This window comes from Glycine soja, chromosome 3, assembly GCF_004193775.1.
Source record: "Glycine soja cultivar W05 chromosome 3, ASM419377v2, whole genome shotgun sequence".
Taxonomy (NCBI): domain Eukaryota; kingdom Viridiplantae; phylum Streptophyta; class Magnoliopsida; order Fabales; family Fabaceae; genus Glycine; species Glycine soja.
In genome coordinates, this window is record NC_041004.1 from 4,012,685 (window position 1) to 4,025,296 (window position 12,612).

Sequence of the window (12,612 nt, forward strand, 5' to 3'; positions counted from 1 at the left end):
CTAGTTTCATTTATGTTTCCTTTCCAAACCGTGTGGAGCAGTGGTGTATGTTTTTTTCTTTGTTTTCTGAAATTGCTTGCAGGTTTCACAAAACACTGATCCCTTTTCTTTGTGATATGTATGGATGGCTGCAAGGGTACTGTGCGTATTGAAGTTCCTGTCTTTAATGGTCTGTAAGACAAGTTGTATTAAAGCAGATTGTACATGTGTTTCTATGAACAGTACAAAAGTTGATTTCACAAATCTAATTTATATTTAGATATTTTTATTTCAAAAATAAGTTAGTAGTAAAATTGAAAATGATTTTTTTTGGTGTAATCCAAAAGTTACCTAAAAATACTTAACTAAGAATTAATTCTAAATTTAAAATTTAAAATCAATTCCTCAATGTGAAAGTAAATAGTTGAACATTTACTCAAATTCATGTTAGTTTATATTTTAACATAATTTTAGAAAATCAAACATAAGATCTAATCTACATGATTAAAGTTGTCATAGAGATAGATTTGTTGTTCTACAAAGGTCTAATAATGAACCATGATCTCATAAACAATTGACATTAGTAGTAATAGTTTGTGTTCCTTAATCAAGTGATATAAGATTTAAATCATGATTAATCTTTACATATAGAATAAATAAATATGAAACTAAAAAATATTAAACAAAAACAAAAAGAAGTATTGAACAAATAAAAAGAGAAAGAATTGAACAAAGGACACATGCTAATTGATCCCTAAGAACATAATATTAATGAATTAAAGAGTTCAATATGTTCTTATTTGTACATAAAAAAGAAAAGGCGTATGTAGAAAGAAAAGTGTGTGATTTTTTACTAAATAAAATCAATAAAATATAAAATAAATAATAGATACTAATATAGTAAAGAATATTGTGAAGAAATAATAATAATAATAATATTCTAGAGGGAGTGATTAAAGTAATTCCTTTGAAATGGTGTCATCAAAATTATCATTCAATTCAACTCTATTGTAATTATTTGATGTATATTTTTATGAAATTTCTTGATTTCTGATCATCCTTCATATCTTATCTATTCAAAAATTTTATCATTAGTTAAGTAAAAAATATTTAGTGAGATTATCTCAAACAACAATAATAAAATGAGAGAAAAATAAAATTTAAGTCAAGAAAAAAAATGGTGAGCAAATGAAAATTTAGTATAATGCAGCTTAGTATCATCCCTTCTCCTAAATATTTGTTAGAGAGTCTTGTTAATAAAATAAATCTTCTTTTAATTTTTTAACCAATACTCTTAAAACAAAGATGAAACACACTTTCTAAAAGTATTGCATTTTATTTATTTTATGAATAAGGAGTATTAAAGTGTATTTCACTATAAAAAAATCAAAAATAAAATACACTACATTTTTTTAATAAGATGAAGTAAAAGAAGTGAAAAAATATATATATTTAACTTTCATAAATTTAGTAATAAAAGAAATGAAAAAAAGGGTAAACAATCATTTTCGCCCTTGAATATGTAGAGCGCTAACAAATTCGTTATAGAAAGATGAAAATTCAAATTTTAGTCCCTGAAAGTGAAAAAAGTACAACAAATTCATTCATATATTAATTTTCATTCGTTACGTTTATGAAAGAGCAAACGTGATACATCCAAGGACGAATTTGTCAGCGCTCAACACATTCAGGGATAAAAATGATTATTTACTCAAAATATAATTTAATCTTCATTTTTTTCCTTTTTTAATTGTTACAAGCACAGTTGTGAAACCTAGTTTGGCTCAGTTGTTTGGACCAATCCAACCATGACCCGGTGGCCTAACCGAATGATGTGTCATCATTTTCTCCTATTTCTTAACATTTTTGTCACCATTTTAATTACTGATTAGTCTTAATTGTCAAATTAATTATGCAGTTTTATCATTTGTCCCTATTGAACTAATTTTGTGTTTTTAATTTAATTTCAGGAGATTTATAAGCAATTGGGCTTGAATCCAGAATTGGGCTTGGACTTGAAGAGAGTAGACTATTTTATTCTACCAAATCTTATCTTATCTAGATTTTATCTCATCTATATATTATTTCATCTAGATCTTATCTTATCTAGATTTTATTTCATCTAGATATTATTTCATCTAGATTTTGTCTTATCTTATCTAGATTTTATTTTATTTATGGGCTTGAATTTAAAACAGATTTGTAAGCTTTGGGGCTGAGAACTATATAACAGCACCAAGGTTCTAGTTTTAGGGCTCTCTCTCTCCTTTTTCATTTTTAGTTTTAGGCTTCTCTTCTTCTTTTAGACACCTTTTTTCGTTTTGGAGAGAAAGAATAAATTTAAGTTTTGCGATTCCAGTTTTTACTATTCACGTAGTAATAAAATTTCATTTGCTGCTTCAATTTGCAATTTTGTTCTCTACTGATTAATGGAAGGCTAAGTCTTCAGCGTTGTTTTCTCTTGAGGATCAAGCACATTTCTCTTTGAGGTTCTATTATTACTATTAAATTCTGATCAGTTTCTCCTCTTCACCAATTATTCTGTATTTGTTGCTATTGATCCATGCATGCTTAGTGCTTGATTAATTATCTTTGCGCTTAATTTACGTTCATGCTTAATGATCGTTCATGATTAATTGATGTATGTGTTGCTTAATCACATAATGAATGCCTTATGTTAAATTTCGCTTAGTAATTTAATTTAGGGTTGGATTAAGTGGTTGAACTGATAAAGGATAATTTCTCATAACCTAGGATAAGAGACTTACTTGTGAATCAAGGGGAAACAAGGTGTTTTAATTTTGATATTTTTGTTTTGCTCGCTGTTTAATTTACAAATACAAACAAACCCCCCCCCCCAATTCATTACTGTTTTATTACTATCTGTTATGAACGTTTGGTTGACCATTGCTCGTTGGGAGACGACCTATGATCACTTCCTAGATACTGCATTTTTAATGTTTATTTGATTCAGGTACGACCTTGATCAAATTTGGCGCCGTTGCCAGGGAGCAGTGGTCCAAAGGTTCATAATAGCTAGTGATTCGTGTTTTATGTTTAGTTGTTTTACGTTTACTTCTTTTTTTTAGTGTGTTTGTGTCGTGTTAGTGTGGTATTAGTATGTTGTGTTAGTGAGTTGTTCTGTTTTATTTGATGTCCTGTTTTGCAATTTAGTAGTACCCCTTGTTCAGCGTTTCCCTTGTTTCAGTTTTATGTTTTGCTGTGAATAGTGCTTATCGACGAAATTAGAGACTGATTTTGTGTTACTGTTCACACAACATTACATTAGCGATGTTTGTTTACAATTTAATTAGCGATTTTTGTTTTGATGGTTAGGGTTGTTATTTTTGGCTGAATTTTTGTGTGGTAAGTTCTTTTGATTCATATTTTGTGTGAAAAATACCAGGAACACTTGGTGTGGTTGATGGATTTGAGAGATTTAAAACAATTTGAGAACTTGTATTTAGCAAAACTTCAAACGGCCATAATTTTTGCTCAGGGTATCAGAATAACTATTATTATATATGCATTTGGGGTAGAAAAAAAATTTCCTATATTGTGGCAACCCGCTGAAGCCAGTTGGACTCCCAAACTCAAAAAATCAGCCGTTTACTAAGTTTTTTTATTTTTTTAAGTATTATTGTCCTATTTTTCTAAACTTTGCTTAGGTAGTTTTCATAGTTAGACTTTGAATTTGATTGAGAAGATGGCTTCCAACTCCCAAAAATTCAGTGCAAGAAATGATGCTATTGTTCTTAGAGGAGTCCATGAGGTGGCCACGGATTCATCTTCATCTACTGAAAATAAAAAGCTTGAAGGAAAACTTGATGCCTTGGTCAACCTAGTAACTCAGCTTGCTATGAATAAGAAATCTACACCTGTTGTAAGAGTCTGTGGTCTATGTTCTTCTGCAGATCACCATTCAGATCTTTGTCCTTCTTTGCAGCAATCTGGAGTCAATGAGCAACCTGAAGCTTATGCTGCAAACATTTATAATAGACCTCCACAGCAACAAAACCAACAACAACAAAATAATTATGACCTTTCAAGCAACAGATACAATCCAGGTTGGAGGAATCATCCAAATCTGAGATGGACAAGCCCTTCACAACAACAACAGTCTATCCCTTCTTTTCAGAATGTCGCTGGTCCAAGCAAGCCATATGTTCCTCCTCCAATGCAGCAACAACAACAGCAGCAACAACAAAGACAACAACCAACTAAGGCTCCTCCTCAACCTTCCTTAGAAGAGTTAGTGAGGCAAATGACCATCCAAAATATACAATTTCAGCAAGAGACAAGAGCCTCCATTCAGAGTCTGACAAATCAAATGGGGCAGATGGCTACTCATATGAATCAAGCTCAGTCCCAAAATTCTGACTAATTGCCTTCACATACTGTGCAGAATCCAAAAAATGTGAGTGTCATCACCTTGAGGTTTAGCAACCAAATTCAAATGCCTCCACAAGTAGCAGCACTTGCACCTGAACCTGTCAAGCTTCATTCTACACTTGAAAAAGAGGATGAGATAGTTGCACAAAAGAGAAAGCTTCTTAACAAAAAAATTCATGCAGGTAGACCTTCTTCTAGTAATTCTAACTTACAGCAGCCTCCTATCCCTCTTCCATTCCCACCTAGAGCGATTCCAAACAAAAAAAATGGAAGAAGCGAAAAAGGAGATCTTGTAGACCTTCAAGAAAGTAGAGGTGAACATACCTCTGCTAGATGCCATCAAGCAGATTCCAAGATACGCCAAGTTTCTAAAGGAGTTGTGCACCCACAAAAGGAAGCTCAAAGGCAATGAAAGGATTAGCATGGGTAGAAATGTGTCAGCATTGATAGGTAAATCTGTTCCTCACATTCCTGAGAAATGTAAGGACCCAGGTACTTTCTGTATACCTTGCATTATTGGGAACAATAAATTTGAGAATGCCATGCTAGATCTAGGAGCATCAGTTAGTGTCATGCCTCTGTCCATTTTCAATTCTTTATCTCTTGGACCTTTGCAATCTACAGATGTAGTGATTCATTTGGCAAATAGAAGTGTTGCTTACCTCGCAGGTTTCATAGAGGATGTGCTACTTTGGGTTGTGAACTTATTTTTCCTGTTGATTTTTATGTTCTTAATATGGAAGAGGGATTTTCCCATGATTCAGTTCCAATTATTTTAGGCAGGCCATTTATGAAAATAGCTCGAACCAAGATAGATGTTTATGCTGGCACATTGCCTATGGAATTTGGTGATATTGTTGTTCATTTTAACATTCTTGATGCCATGAAACATCCTTCTGAGGATCATTCTATTTTTTGTGCTGAGACAATTGATCAGATTGTTGATAATTATATGTTTGATTTTGATTCTGTTCTTTATGGTAGGAAACATCCATTTTTATCTGATCTGCATACCTGTCATTCCTTATGCATTGAATCTGAATTTGAGTTTGAATTTGATCTAGTGTCTGATTTTTATGCTGAGAATGAATTTGAATTTGAGTCTGGTTCTGATTTTCAGGGTGTTGTACCTCTTGATGTTAATTTTTTAGAGTCAGAATGCACTAACCATGTTGCAAGAAGTACATATACTTCTGACTTGCTTTATGAGGTACAGGCTGAGGAATCTTCTTCTTCTCCTACCATGGTTCCTCCCACTATTCAGCCACCACCCACACTAGAGTTGAAGGCCTTACCAACAACCCTCAAATATGCTTACTTAAAGGACAAGGAAAAATTTTCAGTGATCATCTCTGCCTCCCTTGATGCTAAGGAAGAGGAGAAATTGTTGCTAGTTCTCAAGAAGCACAAAAAAGCCATTGGATGGACTTTAGCAGACATTCCTGGTATTAGCCCATCTACATGCATGCATAGGATACTTTTAGAGGATGGAGCTAAGCCAGTGAGGCAGCCACAGCGGTGACTCAACCCCATCATTCTAGATGTGGTGAAAAAGGAAGTGACCAAGCTCTTGCAAGCTGGAATCATCTACCCTATTTCTGACAGCCAGTGGGTGAGTCCAGTCCAAGTGGTTCCTAAGAAGACAGGCCTCAGTTGTCAAAAATGAAAAGGATGAGCTTATCCCCACAAGAGTGCAGAACAGCTGGCGAGTCTGCATTGATTATAGGAGGCTGAACTAGGTAACCAGAAAAGATCATTTTCCCTTGCCTTTCATTGATCAAATGCTTGAGCGATTGGCAGGTAAGTCCCATTACTGTTTTCTTGATGGTTTTTCTGCTTATCTACAAATTCTTATTGCTTCCGAGGATCAAGAAAAGACCACATTCACCTGTCCCTTTGGCATTTTTGTCTATAGGAGGATGCCCTTTGGCCTATGCAATGCTCCTGGTACCTTCCAGCGGTGTATGCTTAGCATTTTCAGTGATTTTTTAGAGAGTTGCATAGAGGTGTTTATGGATGATTTTACTGTTTATGGATCCTCTTTTGATACATGTTTGGATAGTCTGGATAGAGTTCTTAGTAGATGCATTGAAACTAACCTTGTGCTGAATTTTGAAAAATGTCACTTCATGGTAGAACAAGGTATAGTTTTAGGGCATATCATTTCCAGTAGGGGCATAGAGGTAGATCCTGCAAAAATAAATGTTATTTCACAATTGCCTTACCCCTCTTGCATGCGAGAGGTTCATTCTTTTCTTGGTCATGCAGGGTTTTATAGGCGCTTTATCAAGGATTTTAGCAAGGTGACCCTTCCACTATCCAATTTGCTGCAAAAGGAGGTGGAGTTTGATTTTGATTACCGGTGCAAAGAGGCCTTTGATTGCCTCAAGCGTGTGGTGACTACCACCCTTATCATTCAGGCACCTGATTGGACAGCCCCATTTGAGCTAATGTGCGATGTATCCAATTACGCATTGGGGGCTATCCTTGCTCAAAAGATTAATAAGCTGCCTCAAGTGATCTACTACGCCTCCAGAACTTTGGATGCTACTCAAGCAAATTACACTACCACAGAGAAGGAGCTATTAGCGATAGTTTTTGCTCTTGAGAAATTTCGTTCATATTTGCTTGGTACTTGTGTTATTGTTTATACTGACCATGCAGCTCTGAAGTACTTGTTGAAGAAGGCTGAATCAAAGCCTAGATTGATCAGGTGGATGCTTTGGCTCCAAGAGTTTGATTTGGAGATCCGTGATCGGAGTGGTGCACAGAACCTCGTGGCTGACCATCTGAGTAGGATTGAGTATGCGTCTGAGGACTCACCCATTCGGGATGATTTTCTGGATGATCATTTGTACATTCTGTATAGTATTTCTGATTCCTTCCCCACTCCCTGGTTTGCTAATATTGTGAATTTTTTGGTTGCTTCTGTTTTTCCTCCCTTAGCATCTAAAGCTCAAAATGATAAAATTAAGAGCGATGCTAAGCATTATATTTGGGATGACCCCTATTTGTGGAAGTTGTGCAGTGACCAGGTTATTAGGAGATGCATTCTAGACCATGAGATTGACTTAATCCTGTAATTTTGTCATTCTTCCGCACCAGGTGGCCATCTTGGCATACAGAGGACAGCTGCAAGGTGCTTGACTGCAGTTTCTATTGGCCCACCATCTTCAAGGATGCGTGGAGAATTTGTAGCACTTGTGAGCCTTGTCAGAGAGCAGGCGGCTCACCTTCATAAAGACAGCAAATGCCTCAACAACCCATGTTATTATGTGAGGTGTTTGATGTCTGGGGTATAGATTTTATGGGGCCTTTCCCTGTCTCTTTTGGTTTTGTTTATATTCTCCTTGTTGTTGATTATGTTTCAAAATGGGTGGAAGCCAAACCCACCAGAACTAACGATGCTAAGGTTGTTGAGGATTTTGTTAGATCTAATCTGTTTTGCAGGTTTGGAGTCCCTAGAGCCATCGTTAGTGATCAAGGCACCCATTTTTGTAACAGATCCATGTAGGCCTTGCTCAAAAAGTATGGGATTATGCACAGAATTTCCACACCATACCACCCCCAAACTAATGGGCAGGCTGGGATTTCAAACAAGGAGATAAAAATTATCTTGGAGAAGATTGTATAGCCGAACAGAAAGGATTGGAGCACCAGGCTAGATGATGCTTTTTGGGCGCATAGGACTACCTACAAAGCACCCATAGGAACGTCTCCTTATCGGGTTGTCTTTGGCAAGGCATGCCATCTTCCTGTAGAGATAGAGCACAAAGCCTACTGGGCTGTAAAGACTTGCAACTTCTTTATGGACCAGGCTGGAGAGGAAAGGAAGTTGCAACTAAGTGAGCTAGATGAGATCCGTTTAGAAGCCTATGAGAATTCCAAATTCTACTAGGAGAAGACCAAGAAGTTCCATGACAGCTTGATAGCTAAGAAGGACTTTGTGGTTGGACAAAAAATTTTATTGTATAACTCTAGGCTCGGACTCATGAGTGATAAGTTGAGGTCAAAGTGGATTGGTCCTTTTGTGGTGACTAATGTTTTTCCTTATGGTATAGTTGAGATCAAAAGTGAATCCACAGATACAAGCTTCAAGGTCAATGGACACCGGCTGAAACCATTTCTCACAAATCTCTCCTTAGTGGATGTAGTGGTGGAGGAGACCTCCTTACTTCACCCTACTTCTTTTTCGCCATGACATAGGGAGTTTTCTTTCTTCTGTCTCCTTCTTTACTTTTATTGCACTTGTCCAAATTTTATTGATTGCTTTGATTATTCTTGATCTTATGATTGTGCTACATTGAGGACAATGTGTTGTTTAAGTGTGAGGGGGGGGGGGGGGAGAAGATTGTTCTTTAATTTTGTTGGGTATTCTAGTTTAATTTTATTAGGTTTTCTAGTTTAAGTTTGTTAGGTTCTAGGTTAATTTTGTTATTTTGGTTTTATTTTTGTGTACAACATTGCATGTTCCTCTTTGAATTTTGGGTTATGTACAGGTAATGGGTAATTGTTTTTGAAATAGGAGTTTCTTGGCATTTTGTGAATTGAAACCCTTGTTTGTCTCTACATGTCAAGTTAGTTTTGAAGGTTCGAATTGAAAGTGATAGATTTACCTTTGGTGAGAATTTGAGCCATCATCATCTATTTTATTCGGTGTGTTTTGCTCCATTGATTGCTTGCACAATAGCCTTGGCTTGACTCTTGTTGATACTTCTTGCTTCACATGCATGTTGGAAGATGATTTAGGCATTTTATTCTTATAAGCCTCTAGCCAAATGAGCCTACCTTGAATTAATTCCTTTGATAGCTCCTTTGAGCCTATGTTCCCCTTTCTTTGTTTTGAGCTCATTACAAGCCTTAAGTGAAAAACCATGATTTCACCCTACCCTTAAGGAATTTTGGAGCTTTGGAATTGTTTTGGGAATAAGTGTGAGGGGGGGGGGGGGGGGGGTATGTTTCATTGGATGATATGTTTTTGTTGGCCATGCTTGATGATGTATTTTGGCCATGCTTGATGTATATACATATATTGCCTAATCATTGCTTTATTTTTCAAATGCTTTCAATTGCTACTGTTCACGTTAAAAAAAAAAGAGAAAAAAAAAAGAATGAAGTTGAATAAATTAGGTCTTGGTTTGAAGACTTGGATTGGTTTAAGGACTTGGTTGATTTTGTTTTGGGTTTACTTTTTAATTTTGGTTTTGGGGTTTACTACTTTTTCTTACTTCCCACTTATTCCCCATTGCTCCTCTATTCCTTTGGATTTTAGCTACTATCTTATACTTTCATCTACCTTGTCCTTGGCTCCATTACAACCTTAAAAGACTTTTTGATCCTCATGTGCATGTGTTTGTGATGTGGTTGTCAATTTTAGAGTCTTGCCAAGTCTATGTGGTGTTTGTTTTCATGAGTGCTTTGATAGTAAAGAGTAGCCTAGACACTTGAGAGATAGAGTGCATATCTTGTGAGGGTTTATCACTTTTTATTCTTGAGCTGATTGACTATCTTGCCATGTTTGAGATGCTTGGATGATTTTCATGACGGCCTTGATTCTTTAACTCTTTACGTGTTGGATGTTACCCATTCTTTTCATTCCTTGAGATTCATTGATAAATATGTAATTGTTGTTGTGTCTGTTTCTCTTTAATGTCTCTGGATTTGTCCCTTGTTTTGTTTTTTTTTTTATTTTGCCCAGGAGTGCAAAAAGCTAAGTGTGAGGGGATTTGATGTGTCATCATTTTCTCCTATTTCTTAACCCTTTTTGTCACCATTTTAATTACTGATGAATCTTAATTGTCAAATTAATTATGTAGTTTATCATTTGGGCCTATTGGACTAATTTTGTGTTTTTAATTTAATTTCAGGAGAATTATAAGCAATTGGGCTTGAATCCAGAATTGGGCTTGGACTTGAAAAGAGCAGAATATTTTATTCTACCAAATCTTATCTTATCTAGATTTTATCTCATCTAGATATTATTTTATCTAGATCTTATCTTATCTTATCTAGATATTATTTCATCTAGATTTTGTCTTATCTTATCTTATCTAGATTTTATTTTATTTATGGGCTTGGACTTAAAACAGATTTGTAAGTCTATATAACAACACCAAGGTTCTAGTTTTAGGGCTCTCTCTCTCTCCTTTTTCGTTTTTAGTTTTAGGCTTCTCCTCTTCTTTTAGACATTTTTTCGTTTTGGAGAGAAAGAATAAATTTAAGTTTTGTGATTCCAGTTTTTACTATTCACGTAGCAATAAAATTTCGTTTGCTGCTTCAATATGCAATTTTGTTCTCTACTGATTAATTGAAGGCTAAGTCTCCAGCATTATTTTCTCTTGAGGATCAAGCACAACTCTCTTTGAGGTTCTATTATTACTATTAAATTCTGAACTGTTTCTCCTCTTCACCAATTATTTTGTATTTGTTACTATTGATCCATGCATGCTTAGTGCTTGATTAATTGTCTCTGCGCTTAATTTACGTTCATGCTTAATGATCGTTCATAATTAATTGGTGTATGTGTTGCTTAATCACATAATGAATGCCTTATGTTAAATTTCGCTTAGTAATTTAATTTAGGGTTGGATTAAGTGGTTGAACTGATAAAGGATAATTTCTCGTAACATAGGATAAGAGACTTACTTGTGAATCAAGGGAAAACAACGTGTTTTAATTATGATATTTTTTTTGCTCGCTGTTTAATTTACAAAGACAAACAACCCCCCCCCCCCAATTCGTTACTATTTGTTATGAACGTTTTGTTGACCATTGCTCGTTGGGAGACGACCTAGGATCACTTCCTAGATACTGCATTTTTAATGTTTATTTGATTCGGGTACGACCTCGATCACCGAACCAGTTCCACTATTGGATTGATCATACAATTGACACGGGAGGACCCAGCCAAACTTGGACAGTTAGCCACCGGATCCTGGTTGGACCGGTCTGACTTGACCGGTTTTACAAAAAAAATAGACCACCTCTACGGCATCATTTTGATGTCTTATTATTATCAATTTTTATCTTGGATTTTGAAGTATGGATGAATATTTTTTACTTAAATAATATTAGTTATATACTTATATATAGATACATATATAATTTTAAATTTTTATAATATATCAGGTCAAACCAGCCCAATGACTGGTCCAACACTACCGACCCACTCATCAACTATTTTGATTGGGTCAATGACCGAATTGAGTTTTACAACTATAGTTGTAAACATAACGTTACAATAAACACTTAAAAATAAAAAAAATAAAACTAAGTTAAAAAAATATAATAATAAACATAATATTGATTAAAAAGCTTATTATTATGTTTATTCTAATTTATGCTTGATTTTCTATTTCTTAAAGTATTTAGTATAATGTTATATTTGCAACAATTAAAAAAAATTAACAGATAAATAAATTTATCATATTTTTTTCACTTTTAAAATTAAAATTTTAATTTTCATCCTTTAAAGATAAACTATCAACAGTGAAGCATGAGAAGAAAATAGTTATTAAAAAATAAAAATGAAAAATCTTTACTCCTCATTCAATGATTCAAGTCTTACCCACGTGAACCCTGTATTCTGAATCTGGAACAGCGGTCCCCGTCCGATCAACATATAAGGTACGACCACAAATCAGTAACTACCACGTGTCTTATCATTCCTACAACTGCCATCTGTATATGGAGCACAACAAGGGAAGGCGTTAACTGGCTGGAACTGTGAATATTCATCCGCCATGTGGCGCCATCTGATTGGATGACTTTGCTACTAGTCACGAGAAGAGCCCGCCTTGTGATCAGGTGTTGAACGATGTTTGACATAGCATCATTTTCATTGTCCCTAATTCTCACCAATCTCACACTCAAAAGATTTTGTCACTTTGTAACAAGGGAGGTGTTACTAAGATTTAATAAAGGACAAAAAAGTTTGAATGATAAACTATACAGTATTTTTAACAATTTTAATATACTATTATTATATTTTTATTTAATATTTATGAATATTTCTATAATTTAAACCCATGCATTAAGTAAAGTAATTTTACATTATTATTTACTCATATATCATCATTAATATAATTTTTAAGATAATTATTATAGTTATTATAGATGATAAAACAATATTAAATGAAGTTTTAAATTTAATTTACACTTTTATTATATAACTTATTTTTTCTATTTATTAACAAGACATTATTTTTATAGCCCCATTTGTTGTCCTATTTCTCACTCCCA